This window comes from Rhinichthys klamathensis, unplaced genomic scaffold (assembly GCF_029890125.1).
Source record: "Rhinichthys klamathensis goyatoka isolate OS25496 unplaced genomic scaffold, OSU_Roscu_1.1 h1tg000146l_1, whole genome shotgun sequence".
NCBI classification, from domain to species: domain Eukaryota; kingdom Metazoa; phylum Chordata; class Actinopteri; order Cypriniformes; family Leuciscidae; genus Rhinichthys; species Rhinichthys klamathensis.
In genome coordinates this window covers 58,959-84,574 of record NW_026606681.1, presented here as the reverse complement: position 1 = coordinate 84,574, position 25,616 = coordinate 58,959, and positions in this window count along the sequence as shown.

The following is a 25,616-nucleotide window of genomic DNA, read 5'->3' as shown; positions in this document are numbered from 1 at the left end:
AAGCACTTCCACTGAGACTGTCCAGCATGTCTTGAATGCGGGGAATTGGATGACGGTCTGGGATAGATTTCTGGTTCAGTTCGCGATAGTCACAGCACAACCGCAGACTCCCATCTTTCTTCCGCACACATACAATGGGCGATGAATAAGCAGACCTGGATTTTGTGATCCACCCACGGTTCAAGAGATCTTCTAGATACTCTTTGACTTCTTTATGAAGTGGTTTTGGTACCGACATGTATGTTCGCCTCACTGGTGTTGTGTCTTTCAGTCTGATTTTCAACTCCAGCGATGGGATACAACCAATGTCTTCCTCATTTCTGGAGAAAGCAGCACATTCCTCCCTCAGCAACTTTCTTACCTCCTCCTGCTGTTGAGGTAGCAAATGACTCACAGAAACAGGTGGATCCCATCGGTTTCCATTAGGTTGCCCCATGTACTCAGAATCCACTTCTGTTGCCTTTTCAGCATTGTCTCCTCCTGGCGTTTCCCTTTTGTGACTCATTACCTCTTCAATATCCACAGGTTTTGCAGCAGCAGGGTAGACAGCTTTTACACTCTGTACCTGGCCTAACACGGTGCGTGGTTGAAGTGTAATATCATGGCAGGTGTCATTACTTACTGGAATGAAGACTTTTGATCGAGTACCCTTCTGGAGTTTGACCACATTCTCAGTGACTGTCAGTCCCTCAGGCCAGTCAGGAGTCTCACTTGGAACAAACAGCATTTCCTGGTTACATGTCAGAGGAATGGTACGCACTGAACACTTAACTACTTTTGTCTCACCAGGTAATATTTTTGTTCGTTGCCTGCTCCCTTTCACGGTTCCCTCACTAGAGTTTGAATCTCCCTGTTGGACCAATCGCATGAGTCCCTCTGCTCTCTTACAATCTACGGAGAAGGCTGCCGTCAGCGTTTTAACCATATCTTGAGATGGTTGTTCTTTCTCCTGGTGTATCAGATATTCGATCACATTATATCCAATAATTGGCTCTTCTGCCACACCAGATGTTTCCGCTACCAGCAATGGCACAATAAGCTCTGTGCTGGGTATGCCAGAGGGCTCAAGCTGAAACTTTACCTCGATCCATCCTCTGAAAGGGATGTCCGTCTGATTTACAGCCTTTCCAGTCAATGTCCCTGGTCCCAGGATCTCCTCTGTGTCCCTTACTTTAGTGTGAGGTAGGTGTTCTTTGCGCCACTTGTCATTGATCAGGCAGACCTGTGAGCCCGTATCCCATAATGCTTGCGTGGGGACACCATCCAGGAAGCAATTGACAGTGCATTTCTTCCCTATCAAGCTCAGCAGTTGAGCTTTACGCTTAGGGGAAAGGTGGGCAGCATAGATGGACCCCTCCAGCCTGTCTGAATTTGCAGAGTGCTGCTGTACCTTTTCTTGTTGTACCGTATGATTTATAGTCCGGCAGAGCAGCTCGCTGGTGTTGCCACATGGTCCACCTTGTCTCTGACTCTGGGTGTGAAGTTCTGTTGGATCCATCGTCATCACTTGATCCACATTCACTGTATGCCGTGGTGCCCTACAGCCCTTAGAAAAGTGTCCCGGCTGACCACATTTAAAACAGTGATTGCATTGCTCACCGTTACCACTGTCTTGACACGATTTACAGATCTTCCTGGAAGGGAGGCGGCTATGACGGAAAGATGGCTGTGATTCCCGGATGCTGTTTTTGATTTCCGTTATCTCCTCTTTCAACTGTTTGACCATTTCAAACAACTCAGCCTCACGTTTGGATGTGTAGCTCTGGGCCCTCGGTTCTTTCCCTCTGGCTGTTGCACCCTCTGTTTGTTTTTGTCCATCTGCTTCTTCTCCCAGTCTTTGAAGTACCTGGACATCGGCATGGAGCTCATTTACTTTAGTCACTTTTGTATATGTGTTTTTCTTTTGTTTTTGTTGTCTCTCATTTTCAATACCTGCAGCCTCATTCAATTTCTCAATGAGCTCTTCATCGGTGATGGACTGATTTTCCAGATCAGCTTTTAACTGGAATTTTATGTGATCACTTGTAAGTCCAGTACTGACAGATCGCAAGAATTTCTTTTGGATGAGCTCAGCACTGTACTGTTCCTCAGCCTCTCCATCTCTGGAAGCGATTAGTAGCCTCTCTTTTAGTTCTATGGCTCTGAACAAGAAGTTTTGGGGTGACTCACGACTGTCTTGTGTGATGTTCACCAGCTTGTGATACAAATCTGTGGGGCTATCCTCTTTAAAATGGCCCTTGAGTATGGTTTTTAATTGGAGAAGGCTCAGATGACTTTTAATTTCTAACATATCCCGGAGGCTAAGACCTGGACTGATGGCCCTCACCACTGCATCCACAATTTCTGTCTCCGTATGGCCTTTCTGCACTCCACTTTCAATCTGATGCATCAAATTTGTGTAAGACAGACGATCTTTCTGACCTCTCTCTCCAATTTGTCCCCAAATTTTGAAATCACGCCTGATCGTCACCTCTGGCACTCGTGATGGCTGTGGCGGAACATCCATTAAAATGGCTGGAGTTGCTCTGTTCTCTTTGATCCGTACTTGATCACTTAACCTCATAATTTCACTCTCTAATGCTTTTGTAGAGTCCTGGAAACTCAGTCGGAGGTCTGCATATTGTTTTTTCAACTTTTCCAGCTCATCTTCATCCTCCCTTAAGCTCATCGCGGCCAAACGAGCACCCTGGCCTTTCATTCCTTTAATCAATTCCAACACACTGACAACAAACTGACGTGCTACATCCTCATCCTCTTTTTCAATTACTCCATCAATCTCTTCATTAATTCGATGTATCAAAACATGTTTTTTTGTTACCTCATCGTCTGGAACTTTTGCAAACGCTGCCAATTCCCTCAGTTGATCGAACGTCAGATGAGGTAGGTCCGCGCCGAGTTTATCTTGCAACTGCCGAAGATCCATTTTAGCTTTCGCGCTGCCCTCTCACTCACGCGCTCACTGCTGCAGCCGCTCCGTGTATGTCTCTCTGTTGCTCGCGCTGCTGTTCGCATTCCTTGAAAATCCCCGTACTGGCCACCAATTTTGTTACACACGAGGTCCACACGTGCGTTTTATGAAGATTTAAGGTCGGGTTTTTATTTCAGGAACACTTACAACACCCAAAACAATCTCGGTTACAGTAGCAACAACAACGCTCTTCATCAATCGTCTCGCGATACTCTCTCTCTTTTCAATCTCGCGACCTTTTCAGATCTGCCTTCTCCAAATCTCGTCTGCCAAGCTTTTAGCTTAAAAGTCACAGACGGAAAATATACATACTTCAAACTGTGCAGATAGAGCATGAAAAGAACAGAAACATTAAATATAAATAAATATAAATAACAAGACCTCAACAAAAATACAGAAAAATTAAACAACAACTGTGGAATAAAGATAACTTGTTTAAATACACTGAAATTAAATAAAATAGTATTTAAGATGAATAATGGGGGGGGTTACTCCATTACACCATTACACAAGCACATGACCAAAACACAAGGCCATGTGCTTGCACACAGAACATGGGTCTGTCATGATCCTGCCGCAATACTAGAAAATCACGGACGTGATGGCAGAATCATGACAAGATGAAGAACGTTTGTTTGTTTTACAGCCTAATTGTTTAAAATCCACGCAAAATTATATAACACCCAAATAAATCTATAATGAATAATACAAATTAATTCATAACTACAACATTATTGTGGCTCATCACAATATGAAACGATACATAATTTGTGTTCTTTCAGAGGCTACAGTAAACAGTGCAACTGTACAATTATTTTCCATTTCTGTCCTTTGCCTTAAAATAACATAATTCCACTCTCCCAAGCCTTTTAAATTTTATCACACATAGTGCAACCCAAAACCAACCAAATGGCTGGAAAACTTTTCAATTTGGCAACATGAAGAATACTGTTGTAAAATATAAGGTGTTCAATTCTGAATTGCTTTTTTATCTCTCATCAGGTCCTTCAATTTTGCCGGCTCTTTATTCTAATCCCCCACCACATATACACACATAGAAACACACACAATAAAGGCACATTTAAGAGCCACATCTGTCTTGTTTAAACCTGTCTGTGCTGTAGTGTAATTGTCAGTCTCTCTATAGCTATCTCTCTCTGTGTCTCTCTGTGTTATTTGTTTTTGTGTATATTTGTTGTCTAGTCATGACAAGGCCCAAATTCAGGCCCTGCCCTTCTTGTCAGACTCCCAATCAGGCAAGCAGGACAACTTGTAATGTCTGTTTTGCAAGCCTGTCCACCAAAAAGAAAATTAAAGAAAAAGTGGTGTCACTGGATAACCAGTGGGGGAGATCTGTCCTTAAAAGGAGAAATTCTGGGCGTATAATTGATTCTGCCCGTATTGCAGTAAGTAAAAGTGTTAATATTTCATAAGTTAGTGTTACGTGGAGTGAAACTGAAAGCCTGTGTTTTTCCACTTACTGAATATCAGACGAATACCAATGTGATCTGGCCTTTACAAACATAGTCTTATTTCATACATGGAATAATCCATCTTTACCTATAAATTGTGCTAAAGAGTAATGATAAGTTGTGTTCTCTGTCAAGGATTAAGTGCAATGGCAAAACTGAAGAGTACGGTGAGAGTCAAGCGGCGGCGGAGAGTCAAGCGGTGGCGGAGAGTCAAGCGGCGGAGAAGAGTCAAGCGGCGGCGGAGAGTCAAGCGGTGGCGGAGAGTCAAGCGGCGGCGGAGAGTCAAGCGGTGGCGGAGAGTCAAGCGGCGGCGGAGAGTCAAGCGGCGGCGGAGAGTCAAGCGGTGGCGGAGAGTCAAGCGGCGGCGGAGAGTCAAGCGGTGGCGGAGAGTCAAGCGGCGGCGGAGAGTCAAGCGGTGGCGGAGAGTCAAGCGGCGGCGGAGAGTCAAGCGGTGGCGGAGAGTCAAGCGGCGGCGGGGAGTCAAACGGCAGCGGGGAGTCAAGCGGCGGCGGAGAGTCAAGCGGCGGCGGAGAGTCAAGTGGCCGCGGAGAGTAAAGCGGTGGCGGAGAGTCAAGCGGTGGCGGAGAGTCAAGCGGTGGCGGAGAGTCAAGCGGTGGCGGAGAGTCAAGCGGCGGCGGAGAGTCAAGCGGCGGCAGAGAGTCAAGCGGCGGCGGAGAGTCAAGCGGCGGCGGAGAGTCAAGCGGTGGCGGAGAGTCAAGCGGTGGCGGAGAGTCAAGCGGCGGCGGAGAGTCAAGCGGCGGCGGCGGAGAGTCAAGCGGCGGCGGCGGAGAGTCAAGCGGTGGCGGAGAGTCAAGCGGTGGCGGAGAGTCAAGCGGTGGCGGAGAGTCAAGCGGCGGCGGAGAGTCAAGCGGCGGCGGAGAGTCAAGCGGCGGCGGAGAGTCAAGCGGCGGCGGAGAGTCAAGCGGCGGCGGAGAGTCAAGCGGCGGCGGAGAGTCAAGCGGCGGCGGAGAGTCAAGCGGTGGCGGAGAGTCAAGCGGTGGCGGATAGTCAAGCGGCGGCGGAGAGTCAAGCGGCGGCGGAGAGTCAAGCGGCGGCGGAGAGTCAAGCGGCGGCGGCGGAGAGTCAAGCGGTGGCGGAGAGTCAAGCGGTGGCGGAGAGTCAAGCGGTGGCGGAGAGTCAAGCGGCGGCGGAGAGTCAAGCGGCGGCGGAGAGTCAAGCGGCAGCGGAGAGTCAAGCGGCGGCGGAGAGTCAAACGGCGGCGGGGAGTCAAGCGGCAGCGGAGAGTCAAGCGGCAGCGGAGAGTCAAGCGGCGGCTGAGAGTCAAGCGGTGGCGGAGAGTCAAGCGGCAGCGGAGAGTCAAGCGGCGGCAGAGAGTCAAGCAGCGGCAGAGAGTCAAGCGGCGGCGGAGACGGCGGAGAGTCAAGCGGCAGAGAAGAGTCAAGCAGCGGCGGAGAGTCAAGCGGTGGAGAAGAGTCAAGCGGCAGCGGAGAGTCAAGCGGCGGAGAAGAGTCAAGCGGCAGCGGAGAGTCAAGCGGCGGAGAAGAGTCAAGCGGCAGAGAAGAGTCAAGCGGCGGCGGAGAGTCAAGCGGTGGCGGAGAGTCAAGCGGCGGCGGAGAGTCAAGCGGCGGCGGAGAGTCAAGGGGCGGCGGAGAGTCAAGCGGCGGCGGCGGCGGAGAGTCAAGCGGTGGCGGAGAGTCAAGCAGCGGCGGAGAGTCAAGCGGCGGTGGAGAAGAGTCAAGCGGCGTAGCCGGCAATTCCGGAGACCAGGGCAAAGCCGTGAGTTCAGGAGACCAGGGCGGAGCCGGGAGTTCAGGAGACCAGGGCGCAGACGGGAGTTGAGGGGACCAGGGCGGAGCAGGCAGTTCCGGAGACCAGGGCATAGCCGGGAGTAGTGTTGTCACGGTACCAATATGTCAGTATTCGGTACCAATACCAGTTCCAATACCAATACCGGTACCAAAGCTTAATTTAGATTAAATTTACATATATTAAAGTGTATATCACGGTTAGAAAGATGGAAAGTGTAGTATTAAAAACACTTTACAATAAGATTATATTTGTTAGATAACATTAGATAAAATGACCTAACAATAAACCAGGATATACTGTAGCAATTATTCTCATTGGGGTTAATTTAAAAATGTACTAATACATTTTTAAAATCAAAAGTTTTATCTGTTAACATTATTTAATGCACAATGAATGAAGTCAACAAACATGAACAATCAAGTGTTTGTATTAAATAACATTCACAAACATTAATTAATGTTGTAAAAATATATTGTTCACTCAATAGCCGCGATTCCACTGCCGGGCCAGGGCCGAGCCGTGCTAGTGCGTGCCAGGGCCAGTCGCGTTTCCACTGTCACTTCCGGGGCTTGATCGGGGCTCACTCGGGGCCAACGGCCAGGATTTCTGGCCCGTCGAATACCTTGGGCCAAAGCGGGCCAGCTCGGGCTAGAGGCGTGCTCAAGGTAAAAGGCGGAGTTTATCAGTGTTATGGAACGTTATGATCTGAAGCAAGATGCACATTTCACTTTTTTATATCGCGCAAAATAATCGCTGCTTGAAATGGAGAATCGCCTGTACTGGTCTGTCGAAGATACCAAAGCTCTTCTGAGCATTTGGGCAGAAGAAAGGGTACAACGTCAATTTGACGGCGTGTGAAGAAACGAGGACGTTATAAAATACATCGATGCTGAACTTTCTAAGCTAAGCATTCAGCAAGCAACGCTTCAAGTTCAGAAAAAAAAAAGAAAAAAGTTGCGGGCGCAGTATTGTACACGGCGATTAAAACGCACAATGAACAAAGCGGAGCTCAGAGAAGGGATTTTCCATGGATCGACTTGATGGACGGTGTGCTGCGTCCCTCTGTTAGTGGCGACTCACGAGACAATCGGGACACTATTGCAGCCACGGTCGGTGAGTAATGCATGCTATCTATCTTCCTAACTTAAAAAATAAATAAATTCATAATACTCGCTGAAATGGGTTGGGTTGTATGACGTTTGATCCAGAAAGGCGTGTTAGGGGCGGGGTTTAGGGCAGCGCTGCGGGGCTACTGGCCCGGCAGTGGAAACGCAAGCCCGGTGCTTGAGGCCCGAGGCCACTGGCTCGGCTCGGCTCGCTGTTAGCCCTGGCCCGGCCCTAGCCCGGCAGTGGAAACGTGGCTAATGTGTTGATTTTATGCATCAAGTAATGTTAATGAATGGTATCTTATTGTAGTGTTACCAAACTATACAGGAGATAAAACATGTTTTATTTGACTTAACTGTACTTTTATTTAATCCAAAACTGCCAAAAATGTCACTCTTGCCTGATGTCTTCAAAACTTGAGAACCCTGTAGCTGATTTCTAATTCAATGACTAGAAATAAATAAATTATTTGCTGATACTTCCTCTTCATCATGGAGAGTGCACTTCGCACTGCTTTCTCCTTCTTTCCACAAGCGCTTGCTCTCCCGTGTCTCCGCTATGCAACCATGAACAAGCTCGCACGTCGCTTCTATTATGAGCGCGCTTGCCGCGCGCCTACATTTTAAATTTGCACGCGCAAAAAACACACTATGTGAACGTGTGAATGACCCTTTATGGCAACGTGACATTAGTCTACCCAGCCAGCACAGCCATGTGGGGCCCACATGGGTTTGACCTGGGCTATCTAACTGGGACCCAGACAGTTTTGTCCACGGTTTCCATGTAGGCCCCACATGGGTTTGCCCAGATGAAATGAACACTGCTCAGTGTGCACACTACAGGCTGTTAAATGTAACACATATCAGTGTTGGAGTTAATGAGATCATTAATTGATTAAATAATGATTGAGCATTATTGTTAACAAGCCGAATCATTGAAGGAAAGAGAAACACAATAACTTCTTCCAGCCACAGCCTTAGATGAAATCAACTGAAGATAAAATACACAAAATCTCTCAAGATCTGATTAAACAACTCCACAAACAGCATTACCAGCTTCACTTATTACTAACCAGGTTGACTTTATTTCTGGTAGACGTCTACAGAATTTCTTATTGAGAATTAACAGAGGTTAAGATGTTGATGATTTATTGAAAATAATAGTTTGGTTTGATGTCACCATTATGGTGATAAGTGTTTGCTTTAGTTGGGCTCTTGACATTTTAACTTTAGTTTTTCTCTGTTCAGTTGTATCTCATTGTTATGTTGAGAACAGCAAGAGAAAATGCAATCAAATGCTACAAGCTGATTGATGATTAGAATATAATCGTCATGTAGTGGCTTAACTTGTGTCTGAGTTTTATATGGGTGGTATGTTATTCATTTTGTTTTATTGTTGTGATTCTACAGACAGACATCAATAATCACTATATGAATCTCAACAATGGTGACATGCTTAATGGTGCAATGCATTCTGGGTGCATCATACGAAACTTATCCATGGCTCCCAGAATGCATTGCACCATGAAGCATGTCACCATTATAGAGATTCATATGCTGATTCTTGATGTCTGTGTGTGAGTAAAAATGTTCAAAAGTCCAAAATGTGAAAATTATGTTTTAAAAGTCATTTGATGTTCTGAAAAAAAATGTGCTGGATCTCTTGCTGTAGAATCACATTTACATTTACATTTACATTTAGTCATTTAGCAGACGCTTTTATCCAAAGCGACTTACAACTGAGGACTAAACCAAGCGAGTCATCGTGAAGAGGCAAAAGCAACGCAAGAAGTGCTCAAAATACAAAGTTCAGCCATAGCTCGGAGTAGCATAAGGCAGGCAAGAGAGGATTTAGAGGAAAGGATTTTTTTTTTTTTTTTTTTTTTTTTTTTTAAGTTAAGTGCTCCCGGAAGAGATGAGTTTTCAGTTGTCTTTTGAATGTTGTCAGGGATTCTGCATTCCGGATGAGGGTGGGGAGATCATTCCACCAGCATGGAACCGTGAATGAGAATGTTCTGGAGAGTGATTTTGTGCCCCGCTGTGATGGTACCACGAGCCGTCGCTCATTGACCGATCGTAGGCTTCTGGTAGGGATGTAGACTTGTAGTAGTGAGTGGAAGTAGGAGGGAGCTGAACCTGTGGTCAATCTGTAAGCAAGCGTCAAAGCCTTGAACTTGATGCGAGCAGCGAGTGGTAGCCAGTGCAGAGAGATGAGCAGAGGAGTGACGTGGGCCCTTTTGGGCTCGTTGAAGACCAGACGAGCTGCAGCATTCTGGATCATTTGTAGAGGTTTAGTTGCACATGATGGAAGTCCAGCCAGAAGAGCATTGCAGTAATCAAGCCTAGAAATGACCAAGGCCTGGACGAGAAGTTGTGTTGCATGCTCAGTTAGGAAAGGCCTGATCTTCCTGATGTTGTGCATAGCAAACCTGCATGATCGAGCTGTCTTTGTAATGTGGTCTGTGAAGGTCAGCTGATCATCAAAGATTACTCCAAGATTTCTGACCGACCTTGATGGGGTGATTGAGGATGAATCTACCTGGATAGTGAGGTCGTGCTGAAGAGACGGATTGGCAGGGAGGACGAGAAGCTCAGTCTTTGCCAGGTTGAGCTGCAGGTGATGTTCCTTCATCCATGCCGAGATGTCCGCCAGACAGCTTGAGATCCGTACAGCTACTGTGGGATCATCTGGTTGAAATGAGAGGTAGAGCTGGGTGTCATCAGCATAGCAATGGTAAGAGAAACCATGTGCCTGTATGATGGGTCCCAGTGATGTGGTGTAAATGGAGAAGAGGAGCGGTCCGAGAACTGAACCCTGAGGAACGCCTGTGGTCAGTTGATGTGCTTTGGATACCTCACCTCTCCATGTGACCTTGAAAAACCTACCTGTGAGATAGGACTCAAACCAGTTGAGGGAGGTTCCAGTGATGCCCAGTGATGAGAGGGCGGACAAGAGGATCTGATGATTCACAGTGTCGAAGGCAGCAGACAGGTCCAGTAGAATGAGAACTGATGATTTGGAAGCAGCTTTTGCGATCCGCAGGGCTTCCGTGACTGACAGCAATGCAGTCTCAGTTGAATGTCCTTTCTTGAAGCCAGATTGGTTGACATCCAGCTGGTTGTTAAGAGACAGGAAGGATGATACTTGGTTAAAAGCAACTCGTTCAAGTGTTTTTGCAATGAATGGTAGGAGAGAGACAGGTCTGTAGTTCTCTAGAAGTGATGTGTTTAATGTTGATTTTTTAAGCAGAGGGGTTACCCGAGCCTGCTTAAATGCTGTAGGGAAAATGCCAGTGTGGAGGGATGAGTTGATAATGTGTGTGAGAGCTGGTAGAAGTGTGGGAGAGATGGCTTGTAGAAGGTGTGAGGGGATGGGGTCTAGAGGGCAGGTGGTAGGATGACTGGAGAGGAGAAGTTTAGATACTTCTTCCTCGGTTAGTGGAGTGAAGGAGGAGAGAAGGTTATTGGCTGTGGGAGAGGTTAGTCTGGGTTCCTGTGTTGAGAACTGACTGCTGATAGTGGTAGTTTTGTTAGTGAAGAAGTTGGCAAAATCATCAGCAGTTAAAGAGGAGGTGGGTGGTGGTGGAGGTGGACAGAGGAGAGAATTGAATGTCTTGAACAGTGAACGTGTGTTAGAGGCGCTGTTGATCTTGTTGTGGAAATATGAAGATTTTGCGGCGTGAACGTCAACAGAGAAGGCAGAGAGCAGAGATTGATACCTACTGAGGTCAGATGTGTCTTTTGATTTGCGCCATTTCCTCTCCGCTGCCCTGAGCTTGGTCCGGTGTTCACGAAGAACCTCAGATAACCAGGGGTTAGAGGGAGTGGTGCGTGCTGGCCTAGAGGAGAGAGGGCAGATATTGTCTAAAGAAGAGGTTAGGATGGAGCATAAAGTATCCGTTGCAGTATTCACATCCAGAGATGAGAAATGTGAGGGTGAGGGAAGAGAAGATGACACAGCAGAGGAAAGATGGGATGGAGAAAGTGAGCGCAGGTTTCGTCTGAAAGTAAATGGTGGGGAGGTTGGTGGAGCATGGGTAGTGAGTTGTAGATTGAAAGTAATGAGGAAATGATCTGAAACTTGGAGAGGTTTCACCAAAATGTTGTCTGTGATACAGTTGCGTGTGTAAACCAGGTCCAGTTGGTTGCCTGACTTGTGAGTACCGGTGGTGATGAGCCGTTTGAGATCGAAAGAGGCTAGGAGAGAGATGAAGTCTGTTGCATACGGCTTCGCTAGGTGAATGTTGAAATCGCCAAAGACTACAAGTGGGATGCCATCCTGAGGGAAAGAGGACAGCAACACATCCAGCTCTTCTACAAAGCTTCCTAGTTGACCTGGGGGGCGATAAATAACTACAATATGGATCTTCATGGGAGTTGTAAGTGTAATAGCATGATATTCAAATGAGTTGTTATTGCATAGAGAAGAGAGAGGTGAATATTTCCAATTGTTAGAAATGAGAAGACCAGTGCCCCCACCCCTCCCGGACTGGCGAGGTGTGTGAGAGAAAGAGAAGTTGTTAGAGAGAGCAGCAGGGGTTGCTGAGTCTTCTGGACGGATCCAGGTCTCAGTCAAGCCCAAGATATTAAGAGTAGAATGAGATGCAAAGGCTGGAATGAAGTCAGCTTTATTGACTGCTGATTGACAATTCCATAGACCCATAGAAAGAGTGAGACGTGAGTGTGAGGATGAGAGAAACGGGCGCAGATAAGCAGTATTGCGCTGCCTTCTGTGCGTGGTGAGAGAGCGTTGTCGAGAGACAACAGGAATGTGTTCAAAGCACATAATGATAATGGGAAATAAGATAAAGGTAGGAAAGGAAAGGGTGAAGAAGATACTTTAAGTGCCTTGCAGGTGTCCTTGCTCGGTGGAGTCGCGCAGGTAGAGTCGCAGGTCTTTACCCGAGTCGGTCTTAACACGAGGAGGCTGAACACGAGAGCTGAATGCTTCCGCTGACGCTTCCGCGACAGCGCGCACACTACATAGAAATAATGCTATCAATCGTCTGAGTGAGGACAGCTGTGGTAGTCCTTGCAATTAGCACAGCGAAAGCAAGGATCCCGACAATGGCCCAAATCGAAACTAGCTGTTATGAACAGCAATACTTAAGTGCTACAATAACAAACAGACTCCAACCCTTAAGACGGCAGATATTCAAAATAGGAACGCGACTAATTAAAATAAAGATATTTAGTGAAGATAAAAATTACAAAGAAGCAAAGAATCGAAAATAGCCCTACTTACTTGACAAATGGTAAACAGAGCAACAGGAGAACTGTATATTAAGAAAAAACAACTTACGCGCTCTTGACGTTCTCACCGAGTGACTGCTGTCCTGGCTTTCACCTGAATTTACTTCTAATTTATATCTGCTTTAACAGCCCTTGCAATTAGCACAGCGAAAGCAAGGATCCCGACAATGGCCCAAATCGAAACTAGCTGTTATGAACAGCAATACTTAAGTGCTACAATAACAAACAGACTCCAACCCTTAAGACGGCAGATATTCAAAATAGGAACGCGACTAATTAAAATAAAGATATTTAGTGAAGATAAAAATTACAAAGAAGCAAAGAATCACAATAATAAAATGAATAACATATCACCCGTTTAAAACTCACACACAATATTAGTGAGTTAAGCCATTACATGATGATTAGATTATTATCATCAATCAGCTTATAACATCTGATTGCATTTTCTCTTGCTGTTAACATAACAACATATGTTCAGATGCTCAACATAACAATCAGATACAGCTGCCAGAGAAAAACTAAAGTTAAAATGTCAAGAGCCCAACTAAAGCAAACGCTGGTCACCATAATGGTGACATCAAACCAAACTATTATATTCATTAAATCATCAACATCTTAAACTCTGTTAATTCTCAATAAGAAATTCTGTAGATGTCTACCAGAAATAAAGTCAACCTGGTTAGTAATAAGTGAAGCTGGTAATGCTGTTTGTGGAGTTGTTTAATCAGATCTTGAGAGATTTTGTGTATTTTATCTTCAGTTGATTTCATCTAAGGCTGTGGCAGGAAGTAGTTATTGTGTTTCTCTTTCCTTCAATGATTCGGCTTGTTAACAATAATGCTCAATCATTATTTAATCAATTAATTATCTCATTAACTCCAACACTGATATGTGTTACATTTAACAACCTGTAGTGTGCACACTGAGCAGTGTTCATTTCATCTGGGCAAACCCATGTGGGGCCTACATGGAAACCGTGGACAAAACTGTCTGGGTCCCAGTTAGATAGCCCAGGTCAAACCCATGTGGGCCCCACATGGCTGTGCTGGCTGGGTAATTCAAAATGTTTCCATATGTGGCTCATAAGTGGATTCAGAGCCACCGCATTAGCAGCGCCGCCGGTCGCCATGAACAGGACGCAACTCCTTTCGGACAGCGCATCAAGAACCGGATTAACCCGGTACTCGGTACCTAGAAAAGCTTGTACCGTAACTGTTTATTTTTTTTAGTACCGACTTGGTACCGAAGTACCGAATTTTTTGACAACACTAGCCGGGAGTTCAGGGGACCATGGCGGAGCCGGCCACTCAGGGGACGAGGACTTCCGTACCTTTTAGTGAACAATTCTAAAAACAAAAAGAAAAATTCTTAGTGTGAAGTTTTAATAATCTAAAGGCCATTTTTTCCCACTATAAAAAACCTTTAGTGCAGTTGAAAGATTCAATGGATTAAAGGTCTTTTATGGAACCACTGATGCCAGTAAAGATCCTTTATCTTTAAGAATGAATCTGAAAGAAAATAAGGTTTGCGCAGGGGCTGGACTTCTGTGCAGCTTAAGCTCTGATTTACATCATTCAAATCCACAACAGGGAAATTATCAATGATTAAGCTGATCCAGATGGAGACAGAAACAAAACAAAAAACAATTGGACAAAAAGTAAAGAACTTTTATCACACTATATATGTTCCTGGTATTTTTTAGTAGAATGTCCACTGGCTTGGTCATATTATAGTAAAATTATATTCTATTCAATTTCACCTCCAGAAAAATCATGGAAATCTTGCATTTTCCACCAGTGGCCAAGACACATTCTGCTGGACGCAACCTGGAAATAAAATAAACAAGCTTTTAAAAAAAGGTATAAAATTAACAGGACATGAAAAGATAATAACTGTCCTACACCATCGAGGAAGCAGTTTCGGACTCCCTTTCCATCCCTGTCACCCCAGAGTCTTGTCCCAAGATGGCCGCCATTCCAGAGTCTCATCCCAGGATGGCCGCCGCCAACTTAGCCCTCTGCGGAATTAGCCCTCTGCCAAGATTCCCCGATTCCCCGTCTCCAAATTATCATATGAACTCCTCACTCACCTGATTGCCTCATCCAGCTCACTGTTGTCAATAAAACCACCTGTTGTATCTCCTTCTCCTTGTTCGGGTGTGCTTTCATAACAGAATGATGATGCATCAGCCAATGTGTTATTATAAGAAATAGATAGATAGAAACATTTGCTAATTTAGTTAAAAATGTCAAATGTGAAAACAGGGGTAAGAAGCCCCTACAGAATGTATCCTACTTTTGACATAATTCTTATTAATATTTATATATATATATTTAAATGTCATTAATGTAAAATACTTTTTTAAAATTCTATATAAATTGTTATTTTGACAATTGAGTTGATAATAATTGAATAACCGATGACTGACAAAGCAGAACCCCAGTAAAATATATTTATCTGAAAGGTAAAAGTTATTGTTACGGCGTCCAGTCTCCCTGAGTCCACCATCGAGCGTCCTCTCCTGAGTTCTAGTGTGTTGCATACTCTCCTATTAGTATGCATCATTTGCAATGTGACCATCACCTGTTCTGCATTATTAATCATTGCTCTGCCTTTATCTGCCTCGTTAACTGAGCGTTCTGTGCAAAGTATTGCCTCTCTACGTGTGCATGTCCGAGCTGTTTCGGTGTATCAAGATCTCCCGTATTTCTGATCCTCGCTATACTAACCTTATCTGATTGTCTGCCGCCTGCCTCACGACCCTCAGCCTGATCTGGATTCTGATTTTAGCCGCCTGCCCAGACCTTTTCGCCTGTCCCTGTTGTCCGAACTCACGCCGGTTGCCTACTTCTTCAAGCCTGGTTTCTTCCCACAGTCAGCACATCCTTATTCAAGAATTTCCTATGTTTCTATCTGACTGTCTTTGAGTTATTAAAGTTGTTGCATATGGATCTACCTCAGCCTTCTGATTCGTTACAGTTATTAAATATTCACTTATTTAATTCCCCTAGACTCTGGAACAGCGGAGGCCATCACAGGATGAGACTCTGGAATGGCGGCGGCCATGACAGGGCGAGACTCTGGAAGGGCGGCCATGACGGGGCGAGACTCTGGAACAGCGGCGGCCATGACGGGGCGAGACTCTGGAACAGCGGTGACCATGACAGGGTGAGACTATGGAACGGCGGCGGCCATGACAGGGTGAGACTCTGGAACAGCGGCGGCCATGACAGGGTGAGACTCTGGAACGGCGTCGGCCATGACAGGGTGAGACTCTGGAACGGCGGCGGCCATGACAGGGTGAGACTCTGGAACGGCGGCGGCCATGACAGGGTGAGACTCTGGAACGGCGGCGGCCATGACAGGGAACGGCGGCGGCCATGACAGGGTGAGACTCTGGAACGGCGGCGGCCATGACAGGGTGAGACTCTGGAACGGCGGCGGCCATGACAGGGTGAGACTCTGGAACAGCGGCGGCCATGACAGGGTGAGACTCTGGAACGGCGGCGGCCATGACAGGGTGAGACTCTGGAACAGCGGCGGCCATGACAGGGTGAGACTCTGGAACGGCGGCGGCCATGACGGGGCGAGACTCTAGAAGGGCGGCCATGACGACTGGGGTCCACAATGGGCCAAGCTCTGTGACTGTCGTATCATAGAAATAACAAGAGCCCACACAAGACATGGGGAACACAAGACAGGAATCATGACAGAAAAGTATGTTTAATTCATGGAAATATTACATAATAACCCCATTAATCACATTAAGTATTACATTTAAAAAATAATAACACAAGTATAACATGCCATTTGGTGCCTTCTGTGCCAATTCTGGGCAACCCATATTACCCCAAGGGTCTAATTTTATCTTTTTTTAACTTTCACTCAAAAAATCTAAAAACATTATGTGTCTGTCACCATTATGTGTAGTTATATTCAATTCATGGGCTTGTTTTCATTTCATTTCACTCGACGATGTTTCTTTGCCTGTGTCTCCCGCCACCTTTCAGTCACCATGGACACTAATGTCTCAGGTTACGACTGTAACCTTTGTTCCCTGAGAACAGGGAACTCAGACGGCGTTGAATGATGCATTGGGGAACGCCTCGGGCGTGAGAGGTGTCTGAAATTACTATAAAATCACAGCAATCCTATTGACCGGCGACAGCCCATGACTTCATTAACGTGCAAACTGGAAGTATATAAGGGCGCCTTGCAAACATGACATTCACCTTATCGTCTGAAGGGACTGTTTGATAGGCAGGCCCCAAAGCATGAGGAAAAGATGCAGTGTCTCATTCCCTGTTCTCAGAGAACAAAAGGTAACAGACGTAACCTGAGACGTTCCCTTTCGAAAATGCTAAATTTCATTTAAATGATAGGCTGTCATATAGGGATGCTAAAAAGCCTACATTCACACATTGAAGGGCTAGAGGCAGAAAATGCTTTAGCAGAATGCCTCCACTATCCTTAGTATAGCCTGGGCCAGCTACCGAGGCGGCCCTGGTGAGGGCCAGCCTATAAGTATAGATCTACCTTAGGGCTCGGAGGAGCAACAGCCTCAAGAGAAAGATTTATCATATGAGATGCTGCAAAAACGCTCAGCCTGTGTACAAAAACGAAACAAGACAAACTATTCTACCCTGAGGTGGCCAATAGCCAGAGGACTATAACAGATGGTCTTAGAAAATAAGCCAAGCGGCCGAATACAACATTTTCATTCTTTTTTTGAATGCCGTTCTACCACTTATCGCTCCACTAGTATTCCAATAGGAATGAGAGGTGGCCTCAAAATGCTCTCATAATGAGAGGAAACCTAAGCTGTTAACATTTCATAGTTTACACCAAGAATGAGCGGTGGCACACACCGTGAATTCACAAAAGGGGAACCCATCACATACTCGCACATGAAGCCAAAATAACTGGTGCTTCTCTCTATCATTCTAGCCACCTAACAGGGGAACTTCAGGGCCCTAATAATACCTTACCTTACCTTATAACAGTGAAATGACCCTATAACTCTACACAGGGAACGAGGGTCTGTAGAGAAATACATTTTAGTGTTAGTTGCACACAAAAATGAAAATTAAGATCCACCTGCGGTATGCGAAGTGAAGACTCACCACACAGTTCTTTATGAACATGGGGTCTTCCACCATTACATGTCTGAAAGAGGCACTCTCACAAACCAAGCCAAGGCGGGCCGTCAGAACATCGTACCACTCATCATTGGCCCAGCCTCAGGCCTGATGTAAGAAGCAGAGTCGTGGAAGAGAAGAGAGGGCTAAGATATAATTACGCCATCAGGGGAGGTGATCTATCACAGACGCTGTTTGTGCTGGATCAACTCCCACAGATCCCTCTTCTTGCGGGAGTCCAGGCTCTTCTGTGACCTACTCCTCCACGGAGGAGGTGCGAGAGAGGCAATGCTGGCTCAGAGGCTCAGAGGTCGAAACTGGCGAAACTGGCGAAAAAACTGTATGAAAATGAATCCGAAGTACCAGCTATTTCTTTTGTTCTCTTCTGACGACTGAGATACTCAAAGATCCTTATTTTCATGTGTAATTTTGGCAGATTTGTTTTGTAAATCAGTCTTGACGTGAGAGGTAAAGGTGAGCAGAGTAAAGCAATTCTGGAGGTCCAATGACGTGTGAAATATATTCAGCAAACGGCCAGAGATGATCTCATAAGGGTGGAGACTCAAACTGCGAAGAGAAAGATGAATATAAAGAGAGAAGACGGAGACACTCTTCATTTCTGACCATCACAGGTGCAGTATGTCATTTTTCACATGCAGAAGCTTGCCTATAACTTCAATTATTGCAATATCAGTATCACAGAAGATGTCCTTTATTCCAGTGACCTGTATCTTTAAAAACAAGATGGAGGGACTCAGTTACCTATTTTTACTTTTTGGTGAGTATAAATGACATGCATATGACAAGCCATTTTAACATTTAATCATTTACCTACTAGTTTCTGTTTTCATGCTACTAGTACTTATTTTTTAGATATTTAAGTACTAGTATTTATTCATTAGCTACACTAAAAAACATTTTAGCTATTTAGCTAAAATATAGATAGTATATATATATGAAATATATATATCATATATCTATCTTGATGTCTGGTAGACTGCATGGTCTAAAACCTAAACTTCAAGCTTTTAAAACCGGTTCAAACATAAATCTTCAACTTCAACAATGTTTTTACAATAATTAGCACAGATTCATTAAATTACGAAGAAAAAAAATCCTTACACATGTCTTCAGAAGAAATAGACTGAAACAGAGTAAGTGTGACATTTTATATTATGAAAGTGATTGTTGCGAGTTTTTAGTTCGTAATAAGCGTTTTATAGTCTTGTGTTAACAAATAATATAATAATAAATCATACATTAAATTCATAAGTGCAAATGAAAAGCATTTTTTTCAGAAATATTCACAGCAAAAACTCCAGTGTTAAAGGGGTCATGAACTGGCTTTTTTTTTTTATTATTATATTGTCTGAGGTCAACTTATGACGTTCGCTTGGTTTTTACATTAAAAAACATCAAAATGAATAAGTAATAGGCTATTTTCTACCCTAGTTTTGAGCCTAGCTCAAAAACGCTCGGTTTTTATGGGCGTCTCGCATTGAAGACTTGGAAGTAAACGCCCACTGCTGTGAGTGGATAACAGTTTTGCATATTATAATAAGTTTCGTGTAATGCGCGAATCGGTGGGCGGGGCTAAACCGGCCGTGTTGAAGTTGGCGTTGATCTTCTTCTGCGGGGGTGGTGTTTTATCCTCTGTGTCGTCATAGTTCCCCACTTTGAAAAACGAGTCGTTTGCTGAGCCTGGTGGCAATAAAAGCTTTTATTGGACTAACAAGGACGTTTTCAGTTCTGAAACTTACAGGATATTCTTATAATATGATGACCCCTTAGATGTCAAAAGCTCAAGGAAATTTTGATTTCTTAGTTCATCACCCTTTAAATGAACTCTCCTGGGAGTTTATATGGCTTGTTAAAGTTGGAAGTGTTAAACTTAAAGAGCTAATTAAGTGATTCATTGAGTGATGATTGACCATTATTGAAGACACCTGATGTTAACAAGCAGAATCACCAAAGGAGAAAATCTAATTTTTTAAGCCACCATTATGGTGATCGATGTTTGCTTTAGTTTGTCTCGTGACCCTTGAACTGTTAACATTATATTTTGTTTCGGCTGTTGTATTTAAGTTATAACTGCCAGATGATCAATCAGAAAAGGTGATCTGACGGTGTTGATTATGTTTTGACATAATAACCACTTGCTTTGCATCACAAAGCTCATTAAGAGCCTAATTTCTGACTTTAAATGTATAATGTTGATATCAACATCACAGTGATTCTGCAGTACAAGATCTAGAAATTTCTAAATAATCCAAATGATGTCTTAAAAGTTGTTCTGATAACATTTTTTTTTTTTTTTTTTTGGCACAGACATAAAGAATCAGTGAATGAATCTCAACAATGGTGACAAACAGAATATTCAATTAGGAAAAGGACATTACAAAGACATTTCAGATCAGAATTTATTCATACCGCAATGCATGATGGGAGCCATGAATGAGTTTTGATTGGTGGCACCCAGAATGCACTGCAACATGCTTTATTATTGTCACCATTGTTGAGATTCACAGGCTGATTATTGATGTTAGTGTGTCTAAATAAAATCAATTTTAGAGTGTTTTGATCAGAAAAACTTTTAAGAAATATTTTGGACTATACTGACAATGCTGAAAATAGTTTGCTATATAATCACTAATAAACTATCCATCAGTTTAGTTAAAACATAAACAACACCATCAGAATCACCTTTTCTCTTTGATCATCTGGCAGTTATAACTCAGATACAACTGCCAAACAAAATCTAATGTTACCAGTTTAAGGGTTACGAGCCCAACTAAAGCAAACACCGATCACCATAATGGTGGCTTAAAATTTTTATTTTCAAAACACCAGTTTAGTTGGCTGAACTTATTGGATGTAGTTTAGAAAACTTAACTTTGGTTGGCCGAACTTAGATTCAAAGTTTACTTAACTAAATTAAATCAGTTCATTGTACTTTATCATTTGTCAGGTAAACCTTTCCAAATTTGTCAGGTAAACTTTTCGAAATAAGTTAAACTAAAAAAAAGTATAGTTAATAGTTACTAGTACTTATTCAATTGATTCTAGTGCCTATTAAATTGGTATTAGTACTTTTGCATTAGATACTAGTACTTATTCATTAGTTAGTAGAACTTATTCATTAGTTACTAGTACTTATTCATTAGATACTAGTACTTATTCATTAGTTACTAGTACTTATTCATTAGTTGCATTCCACGACCTGCCCACCAGCGCGGGTAAAAAGGGCGGAAGTAAACATTGCGTAATGCTTTTTTCTTCGGAGCCTCTCAGTAGTGTTCTGTTTAAAGCTGCTGTTCTTGCCGGTTTGAAGAGAAGACGAGCTGAAAGAAGAGGAGTCTCTGAAGGCTGCTGGTGTGATGCCGCTTCAAGTGATCGACGCGACTGAGTGCAGCACGAGGGCTTCCAGTTTCTCCCGAGTGTCTGCCGCGGTGGTCCCTCGGTGCCTCGGCGCTTCAGAGCATCTCCTTTTTCTTCTTTCTTCTTTCTTTTTCTTTTTTTCTTTTATTTTCAAACTAAAAGAGCAACACGGTGTGTTCGCATCCTTTTCAGGATGTCGTCACACCCGTGCGTTTCTGGATGCGGTCGACTTCTCCCTCAGGCTGATGGCCACAAACACTGCCTCACGTGTCTGGGCTTAGCGCACGCTGAGGCAGCGTTGGTGGACGAGTCATGTTCTCATTGCGGGAATATGACTCTGGCGATGCTACGTTCGAGACTGTGAACCCTGAAACACGGGGGAGTCCCTTCAGATAATCCTCGATCTAGTTCGTCTGCCAGTTCAGTTCGGCAGGCGGCTACTTCGGTGATTCCTGTTGGTGAGCGAATGAGGATCACCGTGAGGAACGCTCCGACTGGTGAAAGAGACTGTCGGGCGTCTCACGCCTCTAGTTGCACGTCCTCGGGCGGTTCCGGATGTTTCCTTCGGGGCGCAACCTGAGGATCAGATGTCGATCGCAGCATCGGAGGAAGAGTGGTCATCTTCTGGTGATGACTCGGCGGGACTGCCCCCTTCGGGTGTGGTGGTTCAGGCTGAGCCAGATCCGGAAATGGCCGCTATGCTCGAACGGGCGGCCGCGAATTTCGGGCTCGCGTGGAACCCTCCGCCGGGTCCCGAACATTCGCGGTTGGATGATTGGTGTCTTGGAGCGGGCCGTGCTGTTGCCCCACGACCCGCTCCGGTCCCTTTCTTCCCGGAAGTGCATGAGGAGTTGAGGAAGTCTTGGTCGGCGCCTCTGGCGTACAGGCGGAGACAACCTCGCTCCTCCTTCCTTACCACTCTGGACAGCGGGGCGGCGCACGGGTACGAGGGAATCCCCCCAGTGGAGCGGTCTATCGCAATGCAGCTGTGTCCGAAGACCGCTTCCTCCTGGCGGGGTGCCCCTTCACTCCCTTCCCGCGCCTGTAGGTTTTCCTCTGGTCTGACCGGGGATGCCTACATGGCGTGTGGAGACGCCGCCTCCGCCCTGCATGCCATGGCACTCCATGACTTGCAGGCGGGTGGTCCCGACCCAGCTTTGCTGCAGGAGCTGCACGAGGCGACGGACTTCGCCCTCCGGGCGACGAAAGTCACCGCACGTTCGCTGGGTCGGGCGATGTCCACTTTGGTGGTCCAGGAGCGCCACCTGTGGCTGACCCTGGCAGATATGAGGGAAGCGGAGAAGAACAAACTTCTCAACTTCCCCGTATCCCAGGGCGGCCTCTTCGGCGACGCGGTGGAGAACTTGGCCCAGGAGTTCTCCGCCGCCCAGAAGCAGACGGAGGCTATACGGCATGTCCTGCATAGGAGGCGGCCTGCTGCGGGTCCGTCTCCTGTGGCTGTACAAGCCCCGGCTGCTTCCCATCGCCGAGGTCGCCCTCAAGCGCCAGCTCCTCCTCCAGCGCAGCCTACCACCTCTGGAGTGAGGAAGTCTGGTCGCAAGAGGGCGGCCCAGCCCGCTCAGACGCCCCCGGCCCCTTCCCATAAAAGGAAGGGAGGGAAGCGCTCCTGAGATGGGCGACCTGGTGGAGGATTCCGGAGCTGCTCAGGAGGGTGCCTCTGCACACCTCCTTCCCCCGGGGGAGGGCCGGCGGGAGAATATTTTGTTCCGTTCTGTTTTTGTTCCGCCAGTTTCAATAAAAGAGCAGTTTCCTCTTCCTCCTCCAGGTCATCCTCGGTCGAGACTGACGGGCACTCAGTCTCCTCCACCCAAGAGGGTCCGAGCGACGGTGGATGCTGTCTGCGAGCAGCATCGCTCTCGTTCCCCTCTTCCCAGTCTGCAGATAGCAGCGACGCTACCCCAGTTGCGTTGCTCCAGTCGGCGGCTGGGCCCAGAGGGGCAGAGACCAGTTCACGAGGAGGCAGGGCCTCGTGCCTCATCTCTTCCCCTCCCCTCACCACGGGGCAGCCCGCAGCAGAAAGCCTACGAGCTCTCTCTGCCGTCTGCCCCACGGTGGACCGCCCAGACCCCGCTTCCAGTGGCTACATTGCCACTGGAGCCGGGTCCCGGCCTTCCACCTCGCTGCCCCTCCGCGGGTGGGCTTATTGGGTCGGTACCTGGAAGCCTGGCTAGCGCTTCCGGGTCTGTCCCGATGGCTCATCCGCACCATTCGGTTCGGCTATGCAATTCAGTTTGCACGCCGGCCTCCCAGGTTCATGGGGCGTCCACTTCACTTGTGTGCGGTCAGTGGATGCCCCTGTCCTGCGGAAAGAGATCGATGTCCTGCTGGCGAAGGACGCGATCGAGCCGGTCCCTCCTGCCGAGATGAGGTCCGAGTTTTACAGCCCCTACTTCATTGTACCCAAGAAAGGCGGTGGGTTACAGCCAATCCTGGATCTGCGAGTTTTGAATCGGGCCCTGCACAAACTCCCATTCAAAATGCTCACGCAGAAGCACATTTTCGAGTGCATCTATCTCCAGAAGTGGTTTGCAGCGATTGACCTGAAGGACGCGTAATTTCACGTCTCGATTCTTCCTCGTCACAGACCGTTTCTACGGTTTGCTATCGAGGGTCGAGCGTATCAGTACAAGGTCCTACCCTTTGGGCTGGCCCTGTCGCCCCGTGTCTTCACGAAAGTCGCGGAGGCGGCCATTGTTCCCATGAGAGAACAAGGCGTTCGCATTCTCAACTATCTCGATGACTGGCTCATTCTAGCTCACTCGCGGGAGGTGTTGTGCGATCACAGGGACATGGTGCTCCGGCACCTCAGCCGGTTGGGCCTTCAGGTCAACTGGGACAAGAGCAAACTCTGCCCCGTGCAGAGGATCTCTTATCTTGGTATGGAGTTGGACTCGGTCGCCCAGACCGCACGCCTCACGGAGGAGCACGTCCAGTCAGTGCTCACCTGCCTCAGGTCTTTTCGAGGCAGGACAGCGGTTCCACTGAAACAATTTCAGAGGCTCCTGGGGCATATGGCAGCCGCAGCCGCAGTAACGCCGCTCGGCCTGTTACATATGAGACCGCTTCAGCACTGGCTTCACGATCGAGTCCCGAGGTGGGCGTGGCAGAGCGGCACGTTCCGGGTCAAAGTAACCCCGCACTGTCGCCAAACCTTCTCCCCGTGGTCGGATCCTGCGTTTCTATGGGCCGGAGTGCCCCTAGTCCAGGTTTCCAGGCATGCTGTGGTTTTCACAGATGCCTCTGCCATGGGGTGGGGGGCCACGTACAAAGGGCATGCAGTCTCGGGTCTGTGGACGGGGCTCCAGCTGCATTGGGATATCAACTGCCTAGAGTTGCAAGCAGTACGCTTGGCTTTGTGCCGCCTCAAGGGGCTTCTCAAAGACAAGCACGTACTGGTCCGTACGGACAGCACTGTGACCGTTGCGTACATCAACCGACAAGGTGGTCTACGCTCCCGCCGCATGTCGCGACTCGCCTCCCACCTCCTCCATTGGAGTCAGAAGCACCTGAGGTTGCTTCGCGCCACTCATGTTCCAGGGGAGCTCAACCGTGTGGCAGACGAGCTTTCACGGTTGCCTCCCCTGCCAGGAGAATGGCGACTCCATCCCCAGGCGGTTCAGCTGATCTGGAGTGTTTTCGGAGTCGCACAGGTGGACCTGTTTGCTTCTCTGGACATGACCCATTGCCAGTGGTTTTACTCCCTGTCTGAAGGGACCTTCGGCACGGACGCCCTGGCTCACAGCTGGCCCCGGGGCCTGCGCAAGTATGCGTTTCCCCCAGTGAGCCTTCTTGCACAGACACTGTGCAAGGTCAGGGAAGACGAGGAGCAGGTCCTATTAGTGGCGCCGTATTGGCCCACCAGGACTTGGTTCACGGAACTCATGCTCCTCGCGACAGCCCCTCCTAGGCCGATTGCTCTGAGGAAGGACCTCCTTTCTCAGAGATGGGACACTTTATGGCACCCGCGTCCAGACCTCTGGAAACTCCATGTCTGGTCCCTGGACGGGACGCGGAGGTTCTAGGTGATCTATCACAGGCTGTGGTAAACACCATCGCTTCTGCTAGAGCCCCCTCTACGAGGCGCCTCTATGCCTTGAAGTGGAACTTATTCGTCGAGTGGTGTTCCTCCCGTCAGGAGGACCCCCGAACTTGCTCGATCAGAGTCGTGCTTTCCTTCCTATAAGATGGGTTGGAGCGAAGGCTGTCTCCCTCCACCCTCAAAGTGTATGTTGCCGCAATAGCCGCACATCACGATGTAGTAGAAGGTAAGTCCGTAGGGAAGCAAGACCTGATCATCAGATTCCTTAAGGGTGCTAGGAGGTTAAATCCACCTCGTGTTTTGCACTCTGTACCCTCTTGGGACCTAGCTCTGGTACTGAGAGCTCTTCAAAGTCCTCCCTTTGAGCCTTTGCTGACAGTGGAGCTGAATATCCTGTCCATTAAGACAGCGCTCCTGTTGGCATTGGCCTCTTTTAAGAGGGTCGGGGATCTGCAGGCTTTTTCGGTC